The sequence below is a fragment of the Miscanthus floridulus genome, chromosome 1, assembly GCF_019320115.1.
Source record: "Miscanthus floridulus cultivar M001 chromosome 1, ASM1932011v1, whole genome shotgun sequence".
NCBI lineage: Eukaryota > Viridiplantae > Streptophyta > Magnoliopsida > Poales > Poaceae > Miscanthus > Miscanthus floridulus.
In genome coordinates, this window is record NC_089580.1 from 23,501,362 (window position 1) to 23,521,133 (window position 19,772).

Consider the following 19,772-nt stretch of genomic DNA (forward strand, 5'->3'; position numbering starts at 1 on the left):
CTCGTTAGAGTGGTGGGCTGGCGGCGAGTGAACAGGTCAGGCTTTGTTTCAGGATGCTGCTGTCGGATGCTCCATTTTACCACTATACTAAGTTTAATTTTCCTCTCAGAACTCGAAAACCATGTGTCGGTGCGAAAAGTGATCAACACGTAAATATTTGTAGTTTTGTCGTACGTTATGATCGAATATGGCCTAGCACTCAATGACACAGGGTTTATACTGGTTCAGGCAACGTGCCCTACGTCCAATTTGAGTCGGTCGGTGACTTTATTCTTGAGTCCAGGTGCTCGAAGTTTGCTGTGGGGTTATAAACGAGAGGGAGTCAGATGGGGGTATCAGAGGTCCAGAAGAGTGACAGGAGCTTCGACGTGCGCTAAGTGTTCGAACGAATGCTTTGTTTGGCTTTAGAGTTCTAGAGCCAAGCAGAGAGAATCGGAGTGACCTGTCTGTTGTTCATTGGAATCCCCCTCCTTTTAGAGAGAGCGCATCCCGTTTTATAGATGAAGAGGACGGCTTTACAAGAGAAAGTGTGAGAGAAAGAGAATGTGTGTGCTACCTAGTCTTGTTGCCCACGTCATCGGGTACAAGGTGGTTTGTCGGCGTCCACAATACTGTTGACGCCCCAATGCATGTGGTAGGCTCCATCATATTCTTCTGGTATGGCCAGGACAAATATCGACGCCCATAATACTATTCATGCTCTGACACGTCTGGAAGGTTGCAGAGCACCCTTCTGACATGACCTGACAATACTGTCCTGCAGGTGTGCAGGGTACGGTCCTCGGCATTACGGTTCACTTGAGAGCCTTGCCTTACTTGCTCCGCCTGATTCTTTGGGTCCTTACTGAGCTGGCATCCCCGTTCGGTTGTCTCCCAGTCGGCTCCGACCACGCCGATCGGAGAAGAGCTGTAAGCAGAGATTCGGTGTACTCCCGGTCGGAGAAGCGGGTCAGAGTCGAAAGCGAGTGTCGCCTAGGCCTTCCAGTCGGAGTGGCAGGTCAGAGTCGGAAGCGAGCATCGTCCCTCTTTGGCTAGGCCTTCCGATTGGAGAAGTAGGTCGGAGTTGGAAGCGAGCGTCGCCCTATCCTTGGCTAGACCTTTTGGTCAGAGAGGCGGGTCAGAGTCGGAAGCGAGCGTCGTCCCTCCTTAACCAGGCCTTTTGGTTGGAGAGGCGGGTCGGAGTCGGAAGCGAGCGTCGTTCCTCCTTGGCCAGGCCTTCTGGTCGAAGACTGAATCGCTCTTCTGACCTGTCATTAGGTATCTGGGCTGGTCCAGGAGTTGCGCATTGTTCGCAACGTTGTCTGCTGGGCCGAGCTTTTGCTGGGAACTAGGTTCATTAGGGACCCTGGGTTTATAAACCCGACAGGAGCCCTCGGGCGATTCAGGTAGAATCGTCTGGGGGATTTTTTGTTTTTGACAACGGGTGAGCATGAGCGCACCCGCAAGTATAGCCCCCGAGCCCCCGAGCGATTCGGGTAGAATCGTCTAGGGGGTTTTTCGTTTTGCTAGTGGGGGAATTTTTTGTTTTGACAGCGGGTGCGCGCGAGCGCACCCGCAGGTGTAGCCCCCGAGCCTATGTCCGACTGGCGAGTCAGTTGGAGGCTGAGCATCTTGGTACTCTTTCCTAGGGCCATAGACTATCATTTGAGGTGTTTGCCCATGTTTGTCTCGCCCACGACCTACGTGATCGGTTAATTTCCCAAGTCAGTGTCAGGCGACCTGAGCCCCTGAGCCCCGTTGGGCTTGGTAGGGGTGGGTCTAGCTCCGTGCGTTACCTCGTCCATGATTTCCACAACCGGAGGGGCTAAGCTAACGTTGCTTGCCTCGATGGCTCGAGCGATGCGCTCGGTGAGCTCGCTAACGGGCATGTTCGAGTGGAATCCGGGTCCGTCATTTGTGACAGGGTCGGCATAGCCCTCATATGGCATTCCACTGCTCCTTAATCCGCGTCCTAGTAGATGTCCGGGTTATTCTAGAGACTAACTCAGGTGGCTCGCTGGCCTCCCCTCGATGGAGATTCTATGGGCATGGCTCGAGGTTAGCATCGAACAAGAAGGTTGAGATGACCCTATCTGCTTCTGAGTAGATCAGCGAGGGCCGCTAGGGCTAATATGTGTTTTCTCCCTGGCTCTATTTGACGCGAAGCAGCCTCGAGCCCTTCGTGGGCCGGCCTTCGAACCTCAGTCGGTCGTTGCTCATGTTGAATGAGGCAACTGCCGCTTCGTGACTTAACACAGAGCGTTGTGATGCATTAATTGCATATGCGATGCTTCGGATGTATGGGATGAAAGAATGACTGTATGAATGAATATGTGAATGCATGTATGAGAATGGATGAATGAATGATCATGGATCAATAAAATAAGAGGGGTTGATAGAGTTACCTTGATGACTCGAGTGATAGGCTTGAGGAGTTTTTATCGGACATGTCCGAATGGGATCCGTGTTCATCATTCATGATGGAGTTGGCATGGCCCACATGGGGCGTCCCTCTGCTCCTTACATATCTCTCGGCATTCGCCTGAGCCGTCCGATCGAGTCAGGAAGCCCGTTGGTTTCTCCTTGGCGGAGATCCTATTGTTGGGGCCTTCCAAGTCCTGCCTGGGAAGGCGGAGGGCCACCTGCATGCGGTTGCACCTTGTTTCCTATGCCCAGCGTGCGGTAGTGGTGGGCTATGCCTAGGCCACGTCCTGTCTAACTAGGCATCGTCTCGTCGAGCAGGGCGTATCCCATCAGTCAGGATGCATCCCATTGCATTCCCATCTGCATTGAATAGGGGTACAGATAGGGTTTTTTGCCCCAATCCTTCGCCTTCCTCCAACAATTGTGTCTCCTCCTTAAATTGGGGAAGGGAGAGGGTTTTCGTCCTATTCCTTCGCCTATTCTCCAACTGCTGCCTCTCCTCCTTCCTCCTCGCCAAGTGCATTCCTGTGCCACGGTAGTTCCTAAGTGAGAGAGGGTAAAGCGAGGGAGGACTCACATATCTGTTCATGAATCTGGAGCGCAATGTCGAGCTGGAGGCCATCGAACATAGATGAGACAATGTTGGCCGCCTTCACCGGGAAGGGGCTGCTTCCACCGAAGGAGGTGGCGCACTAGAGGGCCCCTACGGGGGAGGCTTTTCTGTGACCTCAGGCTGGTGAGGTTGTCTCCTTCCTCGCCTTCCATGAGCGCGAGCTAGGATACCCCACGCACTAGTTCCTGCACGGGCTCATCAATGAGTAGGGCTTGGAGCTGCAACACCTCAATCCAACTGGAGTGCTACACATCGCCGACTTCATCATTGTCTAAAAGGCCTTCCTCGGGATGGAGCCGTATGTGGACTTCTTCTGGTGGATCTTCACTAGGCGAGCCTTGTCGGAGGGGAAGCTGCCTAGGACCATACCGGTTGGGGGCTTTGCCTATAGAAGAAGCCAAGTTTGATGGGCTCCTACCCCATGTATACCCCCTATGACTCCAATCGGGGTGGCATACGGAGTGGTTCTACATTAGGAACCCGGCAGAGGCGCCATTCCCGCCGTTCACCGGTAGAAGGCCAGAGAGACGGGAGAGCTAATCATGGGGCCCCTCTAGCCAGTAGAATAAGATGGGGATCATCGAGGTAGAGCTCCAAAAGCTGGTGCAACATGGCCTCGATGGGTTGCGGGTGTTCCACACCTTCTTCTGCCATTGGGTTGCCACGCTGGCGGAAAGGAGGCGGCCGATGTGGAACTACCTAGGCCCAACAGATCCTGATCGTGCGTCGTCGGAGGAGTTGGCGAAGGATGTGATCTAGAGTCGGCTTGACTAGGTGCTGCAATTAAGGGCCCAAGAGACCCTCGATAGAAAGCACGGACCCCTTCACGCCGCGAAGCTGTCAACTCTGGTACTTCTCCTTTCCTTATTCTGTGTCCCTTTCGATCTTGCTCTCCTATAATTTGACTTCAAGTCATCTATTTTGCAGGGACTTGCTGGTTATAAATCCCGGCTGCATCTTCCAAAGGGGCCGGAGGGTGTGGCTCGGCAAGCTGCCTTGAAGGAGGTAGTGGATGGCAAGAAGAAGAAGAGAGCTGAGAAGGCTCGGTGTCGGCACCAGAAGGAGAAGGAGATCACTCGACAAGTGTAGGCCAGCAAAAATAGGAGTGACGTAGAGGCGGAGCTCGAGTCGAAGGATCCCATGGAGATGGATGATGACATGAGCTCCTCCGAGAATGAAGGAGGCTAGGAGGTCCATGGTGGGTGGAGCATCGTGAGCCTATGGCCACTTCTATCCGTGGTGGGTGGGACACGGAGAGGCGCGGCGATGTTCTCGTGTCAAGGAAGCACGCCATGAGCTCGGATGCCGCCTCCGAGCGATGGGCGAAGCAAACACGGTCGCCGCAGCCTTCGGAGTCATCGTCGGCATCGTCCTCCCCTGCTTCAAGCATGGTGGGGTAGGACGGTCAGTCTGAGGAGCAAGCTCGCACCCTCTCATCTTTAGGGCTAGTGCCGGTGCATGACCCACAATGGGGGGATGCCCGCCAGCTGCCCTGGCAGGCGCATTACAAGCTGGCGGTCACGGTGGCCCGTGGGCCGATCAAGAACTGGTTGGGCCAACTCCCCCCTCAGTTGATGTGAGGGGGCACGGGTCGTGACCCATGAGCGGTCCTCATCCGGTGGGCCCATTGCCAGTGGGTCAGGGCTTCAGGGCCTTGCCCCTTACGTCTAGGTATGTACCCAGGTTTCTTTTATTTCACAGTTAGGTTTTTTGAGTGTGACCGACCTATACTTTTTCGATAGTGGCCAGATACTGATGGGGCTAAGCATTGCCCTGCCTCCCATGCAGGAGGAGTGGAGGTTTTTTTGGTGAAAGCTCTAGTTTGGTTTTGGTTAATTGATAAAACCCTAAGTGCTAACCTAGTTTATCAAAGTGATTATGAGATAGGTAGTACTATTCCAAGTGGTGAAGCAAATGAAGATTATGATATGATGATGGTGATGATCAAGTGCTTGGACTTGAAAAGAAGAAAGAAAAAAACAAAAAGCTCAAGGCAAAGATATAAGTTGTAGGAGCTATTTTGTTTCGGTGATCAAGACACTTAGTGAGTGTGATCACATTTAGGATCGATTGCCGTACTATTAAGAGGAGTGAAACTTGTATTGAAATGTGGTTATCAAAGTGCCACTAGATGCTCTAACTCTTTGCATATGCATTTAGGATCTAGTGGAGTGCTAACACCCTTGAAAACATTTGTGAAAAATATGCTAACACACGTGCATAAGGTGATACACTTGGTGGTTGGCACATTTGAGCAAGGGTTAGGAACTTCACCGGTGCTCTATACAGAAAAGATGGAGGTCACTGCAAGTGACCGAACGCTGGTCTCGGTAGAACCGGCCGTCCGGTCAGTGGAAGCGTGGAGACGCTGGCGTTGGTCTTTGACCGGACGCTAGGTCACTTAGTGACCAGACACTGACGGGGTGCATCCAGTACTGCTAGCATGGCAGCGCACAAAGGAGACACCAAGTGACCGGATGCTGGGTGAGTCCGGTCGGGCATGACCAGGCGTGTCCGGTCGTGATTTTTCATGGATGGAAGCTTACTGGAAATGACCGGACACTAAGGTCCTACGTCCAATCACTTTCAAGTAGCGTGTCCTGTCACAACTTAAATGTACTGATGACCATTAAGATTGGGCGATCAGGGTTTGAAGTAGGGGACATGTGGCACACATCGCGTGACCGGACGCTGGGGTCCAGCGTCCGGTCGATCTAAGGAGCCAATGGCTCTATTTTGTGGGGGCTTGTATTTAAGCCCTATGGTCGGCTCAAGATCACTCTCTTGGTCATTTGCATTGACATAGCAACCTTGTGAGCTTAGCCAAAGCCCTCCCACTCATCTCCATCATTGATTTATCATCTTTGTGAGATTGGGAGAGAATCCAAGTGCATTGCTTGAGTGATTGTATCTAGAGGCACTTGGTATTCGTGTTTCGCTATAGGATTTACTTGTTACTCTTGGTGGTTACCACCACCTAGATGGCTTGGAGCAGCGAGGATCATTGAGCGGAGGTTGGTGATTGTCTCCGGCTTTGATCGTGGTGATTGTGCCTTCCTCAGCAGAGCGCCGAAAGATAACTCTAGTGGATTGCTCGTGTCATTGAGTTACCTCACTTGTGGGTAGGTTCTTGCGGTGTTCAATTGTGTGAACGAGGTTTGTGCAACACCTCTTAGCCACCAAACCACCAAGTGTTGGTCGATACAACGAGGACTAGCGTGCCGGCAAGCACAAGAACCTCGGGAGAAAAAATTGGTTGTCTCTTGCCCTTTGATATTCTCCCGGTGATTGATTTAGTATTCATCTTGTGATTGGTTCATTCCTCTATACGGTGGTATAATCACCCTACTCACTTATTTATATTCTTGCAAACTAGTTGTAGCAAGCTCTTTAGTGTAATTAGAATTGAGAGCTTGCTTTGTTGTTTTAAGTTCATCTAGTGGAGCTCTTTAGTGTAGCAAGCGTGAGAGCTCTTAGTGAGTAGTGACATAGCAAATTGTGTCTCTAGAGATCATAGCAACTAGAATTGTTAAATAGGTGGCGTGCAACCCTTGTAGAGCTAGAGCAAGTTTATATTTTGTTATTTGTTATACTAATCAAATTGCTCTAGTTGATTTGTAGATTTTTAAATAGGCTATTCACCCCCCTCTAGCCATATTAGGACCTTTCAAGTGGTATCAGAGCCGTGGTCACCGTTTGATTAAAGGCTTAACCACCTCAGTGTCAAATTATGGCTCAAGTTGTGTTCAACCATGTAGGAGGCAAACCACCGTTCTTTGATGGCACATGCTATGATTATTGGAAGAGAAAGATGAGGATGTATCTTGGTTCAATCAATGATCAAGTATGGGAGGTGACCAAGAATGACTATGCTATCATTGATTCCGATAATCCCACCAACCAAGATAAGACCAACAAGCAATGCAATACAATGGCTCTCAACACCATATACAATGCCATTGATTCCAAGTTGTTTGAGCAAATCAAGGATTGTGAAAGAGCTAATGAGGTGTGGAGGAGATTGAAGGAAACATATGAGGGCACACCGGCGGTGAAGAGCGCCAAGTTGTACATCCTTAAGGATAAGTTGACAAGCTTCAAGATGAAGGATGATGAGAGCATTCTAGAGATGTTCCATCGGTTGCAAGTGATTGTCAATGACTTGAAGGCCTTGGGAGAGAAGATCAAGGATGGTGATGTCTCTCATCGGTTCTTAATGTGCTTACCTCCAAGATTTGAGATGTTGAGATTGCTTATCATAAGAGGAGGATTGAAGGAGATTACCCCTAACCAAGTACTAGGTGATGTCATGACCCAAGAGACATACCATGTGGAAAGGGAGGGGGATGACAAGGATGACAAGACAGAAGAAGAAGAGTATAGCATTCAAGGCAAGCTCATCATCATCCAAGAACAAGGGCAAGTCCAAGAAAAAATCAAGTGATGATGATGATCTTAGTGATATTGATGATAAAGCTATGGCCCTCTTTATACGCAAGATGGGAAAATTCATGAAGAAGAAGGGCTATGATGCAAGAAAGATAAGAGATCATACAAAAAGCAAAGAATATGTGAGAAGATGCTACAATTGTAAGAGCCCCAATCATATTGTAGCAAATTGTCTCTATAATAGTGACAATGATGAGGATGAGAAGAAGAAGCACAAGAAGGATAAGAAAGAAAAGAAGGAGAAGAAGGAGAAGAGAATGACCTTCCAAAAGAAGAAGGGTGAAGGCTATGTGGTCACTTGGGATAGTGATGGCTCTTTGGGTAGTGATGACTCTAGTGATGATGGCAAGAAATCTATCAAGAAAGCACTAGCAAGCATCGCCATCAACAACAAGCCCTCCATCTTCGACACTCCTTCGACATGCCTCATGGCAAAACCTACCAAGGTAAAATATGATGTGAGTGATGATGATGAATATAAAAGTGATGCTTGTAGGAGTGATGATGATGATGAGGAGTACTCCAAGGAGGAGCTCATGGATATGTGTGGGCAAGTGCATACTTGCTTTAAGATGAAGAGAAAGGAGTGCAAGGAATTGAACAAGAAAGTCAAATTTCTTGAGCAATCCCTTGATGAGCTCAATGCCACTCATGAGAGGCTAATGGAAGCCCATGAGAAGCTTGGCAAAGCTCACTTTAAGCTTGAGAAAGCTCACTCCTCTCTCATCGAGCAAGTCAAAGAGGAAGCCAAGAAGGAGCAAGTGATTGTATCATGTGATGTGGGACTAACATGTGATCTTATTAATGAATCTTTTTATAAGCCCATTATAGTTGCTCCCACTAACACTTCTTATAGCACTACTACTTCTACTTTATCTTTGAGTGATGGTCTCACTTGTGATGCCTCATTAATGGTGGAAAATGAGACTCTCAAGAAGAAGGTGAATGAGCTCACTTGTGCCTTAGGCAATGCCTATGGTGGAGATGCTCGCTTGCTAAAGTGCTTGGGTAGCCAAAGGTTTTCTCTCAACAAAGAGGGATTATGCTATACCTCCAAGAAAGACAAGGTGGCCTTTGCCACTCCCAAAGTTAACTTTGTGAAGGACAATGGTCAGTTTTGTAATAGATGCAAGCAAGTTGGACATATAGAGCAATATTGCAAGATTAACAAGAATAAGCTACCTATTGTATTCTCAATTAAATTTGATTTTTGTTACATGCTTGTTAAGGGTGTCAATGGTGTGGAGGCTAAATTCATTGGTACACCAATTGTAGGCCCAAAGAAGGTCATTTGGGTACCAAAGACGGTAACTAACCTTCAAGGACCCAAACAAGTTTGGGTATCTAAAAAGAATTGATCTTCTTTTGTAGGTCAATTATAAAGCCAGAGGAAGGCATTGAATGCTTGATAGTGGGTGCACACAACACATGACCGATGATCCAAGAATGTTCAATTCAATCAATGAAAATAGGAGCAATGGGATTGATAGTATCACATTTGGTGACAATGACAAAGGCAAGGTTAAAGGGCTTGGTAAGATTGCAATATCCAATGACTTGAGCATTTCTAATGTGCTACTTGTAGAGAGCTTGAACTTCAACCTTTTGTCGGTAGCTTAATTGTGTGATCTTGGTTTCAAGTGCATATTTGGTGTGGATGATATAGAGATTATAAGTGTAGATGGCTCTAACTTATTATTTAAAGGATTTAGATATGAAAATCTATACTTGGTTGATTTCAATGCTAGAGAAGCTCAATTGACAACATATTTGATCACTAAGTCTAGCATGGGTTAGTTGTGGCATAGAAGGCTTGGTCATGTTGAAATGAAACAATTGAACAAGTTGATTAAGCATGACTTAGTTAGAGGCTTGAAAGATGTCACATTTGAAAAGGATAAGCTATGTAGTGCATGTCAAGCCGGAAAACAAGTTGGTAACACACATCCTAAGAAGAGCATGATGAGCACATCTAAGGCATTTGAGTTGATGCACATGGACTTGTTTGGACCAACCACATATACAAGCATTGGTGGAAACAAATATGGATTTGTGATTGTGGATGATTTCACTAGATACATATGGGTATTCTTTCTTGTTGACAAGAGTGATGTGTTTGCAACATTCAAATCATTTGTCAAGGGCATTCACAATGAGTTTGAAACAACCATCAAGAAAGTTAGAAGTGACAATGGTAGTGAATTCAAGAACACTAGAATTGATGAGTTGTGTGATGAATTTAGAATTAGACATCAATTCTCGGCCAAGTACACTCCTCAATCAAATGACTTAGTTGAAAGGAAGAATAGAACTTTGATTGACATGGCAAGATCAATATTGAGTACAATGTGAGTCATTCATTTTGGGCCAAAGCAATCAACACGGCTTGTTATTATAGCAACCGACTCTATTGTCACCCCATGATGGAAAAGACACCTTATGAGCTTTTGAATGGAAGAAAGCCCAACATAGCATACTTTTGGATTTTTAGTTGTAAATGCTACATATTGAAGAAATGCACTAGATTGAGCAAGTTTGAAAAGAAATGTGATGAAGGTTTCTTGCTTGGTTACTCCACTACTAGCAAGGCTTATAGAGTTTGGAATTTGGCTAGTGGTACTCTTGAGGAGGTTGATGATGTGGAGTTTGATGAAACAAGTGGTTCCCAAGAGAAAGATGAAAATCTAGATGATGTAAGAGGCACTCAATTGGTCAATGCAATGAAGAACATGGACATTAGAGATATAAGGCCTAGAGAGGTGATTGATGTTGAAGATGATAAGAATCAAGTGCTCTCTAACTCAAATGTGCAAGCTAGTGGTTCTCATGATCAAGTTCAAGCAAGAACTAGTGATGACAAAGTGCAAGATCAACAACAAGTGGCTAGTTCATCATCTCAACCAAGTGATCAATCAAATGCAAGCAATCAAGTACAAGTGCTTCAACCAACCAACGTTGGAAGAGATCATCCTTTGAACACTATCATTGGTGATATTTTAAGAGATGTGCAAACTAGATCAAGATTGGCTTCATTTTGTGAATATTTCTCATTTGTGTCATCCATTGAACCTAAGAAGATAGATGAAGCTTTGAAGGATGTTGATTGGGTCAATGCTATGCATGAAGAGCTAAACAACTTCACAAGAAACCAAGTATAGGAGTTAGTTGAGAGGCCTAAAGATCATAATGTGATTGGAACCAAGTGGGTCTTTTGGAACAAGCAAGATCAAGATGGGATAGTAATAAGGAACAAAGCAAGATTAGTGGCTCAAGGTTACACTCAAGTTGAAGGTCTTGACTTTGGAGAAACATATACCCCGGTTGCAAGATTAGAAGCAATTAGGATCTTGTTACTATGCTTGTGCCCACAACATCAAGTTGTACCAAATGGATGTGAAGAGTGCATTTCTCAATGGGTACATCAATAAGCTTGTGTATATTGAGCAATCTCCTAGTTTTGAAGATGAAAAGAAACGCAACCATGTTTATAAGTTGAGAAATGCTTTGTATGGATTAAAACAAGCACCAAGAGCATGGTATGAGAGATTGAGAGATTTCCTACTCTCTAAGGGATTCAAGATGGGAAAGGTTGACACCACTCTCTTCACCAAGAAGCTTAGAAATGACTTGTTTGTAATGCAAATCTATGTCAAAGATATCATATTTGGGTCAACAAATCAAGATTTTTGTGAGGAATTTAGCAAGATGATGGCAAGTGAGTTTGAGATATCTATGATTGGAGAGCTTAGTTACTTTCTTGGTCTTTAAATCAAGCAAATGAAGAATAACACATTTGTGAGTCAAGGCAAGTATATCAAGGACACACTCAAGAAATTTGGAATGGATAATAGTAAAGCTATTAGTACACTAATGGGGACAAGTGGAAGCTTAGATAGTGATGCTAGTGGCAACATGATGGATCAAAAGATGTATCGGTCTATGATTAGAAGCCTACTTTATATGACCGCATCAAGGCTGGATGTGATGTTTAGTGTATGCATGTGTGCTAGATTCCAAGCCCTAACAAGAGAAAGTCATTTGAAAGCAACAAAGAGAATATTGAGGTACTTGAAGCATACACAAAATGTTGGATTGTGGTATCCCAAAGGAGCAAGATTTGAGTTGATTGGATATTCGGACTCCGATTATGCGGGATGTAAAGTTGAGAGAAAGAGCATATCGGGCACATGTCAACTATTAGAAAGATCACTTGTGTCTTGGTCATTAAAGAAGCAAAATAGTGTAGCACTTTCAACCACCAAAGCTGTCACACCCAATTTTAAGGATAAAATTGAATGCACTAAACTCGTGTGTGCCTAGGAATCAATCACACACACAAGCTGACAAATTACAATAGTATCATCACAGTGTCTCATACATCAGAGTTATAATAGAACTTAGTCTCATACATCACAGCGGAATAATAAAAATAGAATGAACTCTCGTGGCCGTCATCACAGGGAAGGTCAACTGGTTGACCACAAGCCTAATAATCCTCCGGGAAATCCTCATACCTGTTGTCATCTGTTACCCATCCGGGATTTTTATCCAAGTAAAGAAAATAAACAAGTGTAAGTACATTCCGTACTTAGCAAGCTAACATGGGGTTATGAAGCTCAAAAAGGATAGACTCTGGTTTACTGCAGTTAGCATTTTTTAATAGGTCAAACTTTTATTCTCAAGTATTATCAAGTTATGCTTAAGCTCCCATTTAAACCCATAAGAACAAATATCGGGGTCAAGTGTACCATATATCATCATTGAACAACTTTAAATGTTCATCAACAATTAACCAGTTATTCTGTGAGTTTTCCGGGCCGCTCGTAACCGTGAGCATGGCTGTTATAACAGTTTGTTACCCTCTGCAGAGGTGGTGCATATTCACCACGAGTCGTGATCCCCATGTGCCCGGGTTAATTACTCCCATGTCACTACCAAGGTGAGCGGGCAGGGTACACTATGAAGCCATTTCATAGGTTTTCCTAACAAGTTAGGGCCGCTAGGTTTCCTTGGTAGGCAGATATAGGGACCCCCCTTTCCTATGGCACAAATCCATCGTGGCTATACTCATAGGAACAGAGGCAGCCCTATACCCAAAGTGGCAAGCCCCATTTGCGCCAAAAAGGTAACCTCTAACTAGTTAGGAAAGATCCTATTACTGAGCTAAAGTCAGAGCCATGTGACTCTCCCGGTTGCACTGTCAGTCCCAGCTTTTGCCGATAGATAAGTCCTTATGGAGGGCCAGGAGCAACATGAACAAAGGTCATTTGCTCTTTCGCCCTATGGAACAGTTGTTATAATTCATGTTACTCACTTTGTTCCATAGTATCATTCATCAATATGTATATCATGTTCAGTTAGAGCACTAGCCATCTACCCATATGCATTTAACCCATAGGAGACAAGGAACAGGATAACAATCACTAGGATGTCCTTACGGGTATCAAAATTAGACACATGCAAATGAGTAATTGATTAAAGTGAAATAGGACATCAAGGAAGGCCCATGTTATACTTGCCTTGGTTCACAAACTCGTGCTGGTCCTGCTGGTCGTCGAAGAGTTCTTGGTCTCCAACGTTTTCCTCACCGCCTGAACGCGACCAACACGGCAACATACAACATTCCAAAAGCATTCATGCAAAGCAAACATTCCTATCATTAGAATAGTACACCAAGAGTATTGAAATCAAGATAAAATGTTTGTAAAACTTATCTACGTTTCGCTACGATCACGTCAACGCGAAGTTCACAAAAAACGGAGCTAAAATGCGAAAGTTATGATTAAAACGGGTTTTCCTATAGCCCTATATTTAATTAATTCTAATCATGAAATTAAAAAGTTCCAAACTTGACTAACAGTAGCTCCAACATGTAGCTTATGAAATTACGAAGCTAACGCGATTTGAATGGATCAATTCGGAGTTAAAACGACAATTTTATAAGCGAAACAGTTCGAATGGCATTTCTGTAAATACTGAAAGCGTACTTTTGATTTGAACAGTGAAGTTTACGCTTTCCAAACGGGATTGCGTATTCGGGGAAATACGCTAAGGACGGCGGGTTAGGACTTAGAAAAGTCCAGGGGCTCTTTAGCAAATTTACCCCCGAAGGGGTATCTTCTTTTTCAGGCCGTTGATCGCGCGATGGGTGGCTAGGATTAGACGTGGGGGGGTTGGCCGGCCGGAACAGGGTCGCCGGCGGCCAGGCGCCATGGCCGGCGGCAGTGGCCTCGTCGGAGCGCGTGGTAAGGGGCCTACGGTCCACCAAAATGACCACCGAGGACACCCGTGAGATCGGGGGGGTAAGGGGGTTCGCGGCCATGCCGAGAAGACGGCCGGAGGGGAAAGCCGGGGCACGGGCGCCATGGCCGGCGGCATGGAGCTCACGGCGCTCGCGGATTGGGCGCTACAAACCACGAAACGCAAAATGAAACGCATGGGGAGATAGAGGGGACCACGGTGAAGCTCACAGCGGGGAAGGATGGAGGCGGGGACGGCTCGGGGACGACGGCGACGCGGACGGCGAACGGCAACCCTCGGAGCTCCTCCGTGCGGCAGTTGCGGTCGGGAATGAGGCGAAAATGGAGCGGGGGCAGCAGGGAGCGCGCGAGGGGGGGCTCGGCTACCTTTTTGTAGCGGCCGGGGAGCGGGGGGGCGCGCCCACGATGCGCGAGTGGAGCGCAGGCGGTTGCTGCATGACTGCCGCTGCGATTGCGGGACGCGCGGGAGAAAGGGGGCGGCTCCGACAGGTGGGGCCCGGGCGTCAGCGGCTGGGCACGGCAGTTGCCTAGTGCGGGCGACGTCGAGGCGCGCGGCTGCTGGGCTGGGCGTGGTAGTTGCTGGGCCGGCGCAGAGCGCGCGGCTGGGCTGGCGCGTAGCTGGGCCGAGCGGGAAAAAGGGGGAGGCGAGCTAGGCTGGGGCTGGTGCTGGGCCGCGGGAAGAAAAAGGAGAGGGGCCAGCGGGCCGAATGTGAGGAAGGGAGGGAATGGAAGGAAATTTCCTTTTTCTTTTTATAAATAAAATTTTCAAACTCATTTTCAAAAGGTTTTTAGAATCTTTTAGCATTTGAACAAAACACCCGTCACAGAAATAAATATGCAATAGCATGAATGCATCAACATGTTTCTATTCTTGCATTTTCTTTTAATTTTATAAAAGAAATATTATTTCCTAAATTTGAAATGCACATATAACTGCATATTTAAATCAAATTTACTATTTAAAAAGAATTCCAATTTTAGGGTGTTACAATTCTACCCCCCTTAAGATGAATCTCGTCCTTGAGATTCGGGTGATTGCTTACTCAAACAGTTGGGGATAAGTCTTTCTCAGATCCTCTTCTCTTTTCCAAGTAGCCTCATCCTCTGTATAACGATTCCACTGCACCTTGCACATCTTTACTGTTCAGCTTCTCATAACTCTTTCGGCAGTTTCCAAGATCTTTATCGGATACTCCTCATAAGTAAGATCTTCCTTGACAACAAGTTCTTCCAAAGGAATTTGTTCTTCTGGTACCCTCAGACACTTTTTCAACTGGGAAACATGGAACACATCATGCACACCGGACAAGCTCTTAGGCAGTTCCATCTGATAGGCTACTTCTCCACGTCTCTCTAGGATCTTAAAAGGTCCTATATACCTTGGTGCTAACTTTCCCTTCATATTAAATCTTCTCACACTTCTCATTGGTGACACTTTTAGGTACACATAATCATCAATCTTGAAAGTCAGCTCTCTTCTGCGAGTATCAGCGTAACTCTTCTGTCGAGACTGAGCTACTCTCAAATTGTCTCTAATCATTCTTACTTGTTCTTCCGCGTCTCTAAGGACATCGGGACCAAACACTTGGGTTTCTCCAGTCTGATTCTAGAACAAAGGCGTTCTACACTTACGTCCATACAATGCCTCGAAAGGTGCCATCTTGAGGCTCTTTTGATAACTGTTGTTGTATGAGAACTCTGCGTAAGGCAGGCTCTTATCCCAACTATCACCATACTGAAGTGCACAGGCTCTCAACATATCTTCCAAAATCTGGTTGATCCTTTCAGTCTGTCCATCAGTTTGCGGGTGGTAAGCAGAACTGAAATTCAACTTTGTTCCCAAAGATCTATGTACTTTATGCCAGAATTGCGATGTAAATTGGGTGCCTCTATCCGACACAATTTTCTTGGGAACACCATGTAAGCACACTATTCGTTCCATGTATAACTCTGCTAATCTTGCACCATTATATGTAGTCTTGACTGGTAAAAAGTGAGCGACCTTAGTGAGTCGATCCACTATTACCCATATTGAATCATAACCTCTTTGAGTGCGGGGTAATCCTACAATAAAATCCATGCCAACTTCTTCCCATTTCCATTCAGGGATCTTCATTGGTTGTAGTAACCCTGCAGGTCTTTGATGCTCAGCTTTCACTCTTTGACAAGTGTCACACAAAGCCACATATTCTACCACATCTCTCTTCAAACCATACCACCAATACTTTTCTTTGAGATCCAAGTATATCTTGGTACTTCCGGGATGTATAGAATAAGCAGACTCATGGGCCTCTTGCAGAATTGCATCACGGATAGCTTTCACTTCCGGTACACATATCCGTTTCCCGAACCAAAGAGTTCCATTCTCATCCATTCTGAATCCGGGTGCCTTTCCAAGCACTACATTCTCTGCTATCTCTTTAAGTTTTTCATCCTCCAATTGACCTTTGCGTATCTCCTGCTCCAGTGTAGGCTCTATTACCAATTCCATTGTATTAGTGACCAGGCTCAAGTTGAGATACTCCATTTCAGCACACAAACTCTGCTGACATAGATGTTGTCTGAATTCCATTGGCATAGCTCTTTCTGCTAAGTGCATCAGCTACGACGTTTGCCTTTCCCGGGTGATAATGCACTTCCAAATCATAGTCTTTGATCAATTCCAACCAACGACGTTGTCTTAAATTCAGATCTGATTGGGTGAAGATATACTTCAAACTCTTATGATCAGTATAGATATCACTCTTATGTCCAATCAGATAATGTCTCCAGATCTTCAAAGCATGAACCATAGCTGCCAATTCCAAGTCATGAGTAGGATAATTCAACTCATGCTTCCTTAGTTGTCTGGATGCATATGCAACCACTCTTCCTTCTTGCATAAGCACACATCCAAGACCCAAACGGGATGCATCACAATATATAGAGAAGTTCTTGTTTAAATCGGGCAAAATTAATACTGGAGTTGTAGTCAATCTCTTCTTTAGCTCTTCAAAGTTTGCCTGGCATTTATCCAACCATACATACTTAGCATTCTTTTCCAACAAAGCTGTCATAGGCTTGGTTAGCTTGGAAAAACCTTCAATGAACCTTCGGTAATAACCAGCCAGTCCCAAAAAGCTACGAATCTCACTTACAGTAGTTGGTGGTTTCCAATTCAGTACATCTTGCACTTTGCCTGGATCCACTGTTATTCCACCATTGGAGACAACATGACCTAGAAAAGAGACTTCCTTTAACCAAAACTCGCACTTGCTCCGCTTAGCGTACAACTTATGTTCTCTAAGCTTTTGCAAGACCATCCTTATGTGTTCCGCATGTTCTTCTTCAGTCTTGGAGAATATTAGTATGTCATCTATGAATACTACCACAAATTTATCCAAAAACTCCATGAACACCTTATTCATCAAATACATGAAGAATGCCGGTGCATTGGTCAATCCAAAAGACATAACGGTGTACTCATATAATCCATACCGTGTAGTGAATGCTGTCTTGGGTATATCCGAGTTCTGAATCTTAAGCTGATGATAACCAGATCGGAGATCAATCTTGGAGAACACATGAGCTCCTCTCAACTGATCAAACAAATCATCTATCCTAGGCAAAGGGTATTTATTCTTGATGGTAACCTCATTAAGTGAGCGGTAATCCACACACATCCGTTGACTACCATCCTTCTTATCCACAAAGATCACAGGTGCCCCCACGGAGAAGAACTGGGGCGTATGAAACCTTTTTCTTGCAACTCTTTTAGTTGTTTCTTAAGCTCTTCTAATTCATTAACTCCCATTCTATATGGACGTTTAGCTATTGGTGCAGTTCCAGGTAATAATTCAATAATGAATTCAATGTCTCGGTCAGGTGGCATACCTGGCAAGTCATCGGGGAAGACATCCAGAAATTCCTCCACGACACGATCTTGTTCATTGATTTCACCATCTAGCTGATTCACTGTGGCTGCAGGTTGAGCTTGCACTACTACTTCTACACAGATTCTATCCCTATTGAGTGATGTCACAACCACAGATTTCTCCTGACACTGTATCACTGCCCGATGTTGTTTCATCCAATCCATTCCTAGGATAAGGTCAATTCCCGCTGTTCTCAACACAATAGGCTTCACCTTGAAGTCTACCCCCCTTAAGGAAATGCTAGTTGAGGGGCTCCAATAAGAAGCGGGCATACTACCTCCCGGGGAATTCACTAGTATTGGGTTTTTCATGGCACACAAAGGTATGCTATGCATTCTAACAAAAGCTTGGGAGATAAAAGAATGCGAAGCACCAGAATCAAAAAGTACGGTAGCAGAAATAGAGTTGACATTGAACGTACCCAACATGACCTCAGGCGTCTCCTGAGCTGCATTAGATGACACATAGTTCACCTTCGCTGTGAGAGGTGGTCGGGCGTTGAACTTCTGATTGTTGGCCTGGTTCTGAGGTGCTTGCTGGTTCTGCTTCTTAGGACACTGATGAGCATAGTGACCTACTTCTCCACATCGGTAACAGGCATTGGGATTGTTGGGTGCGCCACTCTTCACAGGAGCATTGTTAGTCACTCCCTGGCGTGTTGCAGGATTGCTAGTCTGTTGCGGGGGACGCTGATTTCCAAACTGTTGCTGATACTAAGGGCGTTGTTGGAACTGGTTCCGCTGAGGATACTGACCACGGTTTCCCTGATGAGTTGGTCCTTGATTCCTCTGCTAGAAACCTTGCTGGGGATAAGCACGTGGGCGAGTGTTGCTTCCAGAAGCTTGCCCTTGGAGCCTTCTCTTCTTAGCTTCCATCTCCTTGCGCTTATCATCAATCATGATTGCGCGATTCACCAAAGACTGGAAGTTAGGATAAGTATTAGACATCAGCTGGAGCTGCAGTCCATCATAGAGTCCCTTGAGGAAACAGCGTTGCTTATCCTTGTCATTTGCCACATCATTAGGAGCGTAGCGAGATAGTTGTGCGAACTTGTCCCGATATTCCGCCACAGTCATTGATCCTTGCTTGAGAGATCTGAATTCTTCCTGCTTCAGTTTCACTAGTCCATCAGGAATATGGTATGATTGGAAACTGTCCTTAAATTCCTGCCAAGTGATATCAGGAGCATTGTTGGGACGTCCAAACTGGAATGATTCCCACCAATCCTGAGCAGCTCCTTGGAGTTGCCCGGAAGCATACAACACTTTCTCCAGGTCGTTGCATTGTGCTATGTTCAGTTGTTTTTCCACAGCACGCAACCAGTCATCGGCCTCCATAGGGTCTATGGCATGTGTGAACACTGGTGGACGACCTTTCATAAACTCTCCACGCTTATCTCTAACCTGGACAGGCGGTGGACCTCTTGCAGGTTCATTGTCCAAGCGCTGCATCATAGCTTGCATCAGCTACGCTTGCATTCCCAAAATCTGCTCCATGGTCACAGGTGGCGGTGGTGGATTCATAAGAGCATCACGCCCACGACCACGGCCTCTGCCTCTTCCTCCTCTTGCGGCCATCTGTTTTCCAACAAATGTGCAAAATTTAGAGATTTTTCCAATTATAGAGAGCTTACAAGAGATAAGAAACAATGCTGAAAATTTTCTGGGCAAGACTCAAATTCAGCAGTTCAGTAAAACTGTTATAACTCGAGTTTCAGAGATCCAACAGAGGTGCACCAAGATTCGTTAGAAAGCTTAGGACATCAGCTACAACTTTCATTTAGACCACTTTTACAGATTCGAACTCACACATAGTCAAAAATAGAGCTAAACCGAAACTGTTCTGAGTTCCAGACAGCGCAGGAACATCAACTTGTGCCAATTAGATCTCCCAAACCTGAATAGCTATTGACGTGATTCCAAAGACACTTGAAAGATACAGAGGTCTAGTTATCTCCACAAAAATTTCAGAATTTTTATCATCCCAGATTTAGATTTACCAGATAAAGAACACAGGCTGCTCCAGAAATCAGTACAGCAGAGATAAGATAAAACGATACTTCTACATTAAGATTTCATTCTAAATTTAAAGTTCCAATCTAAGGAAGTTGTGGACATGCCCACAAACTTCCAG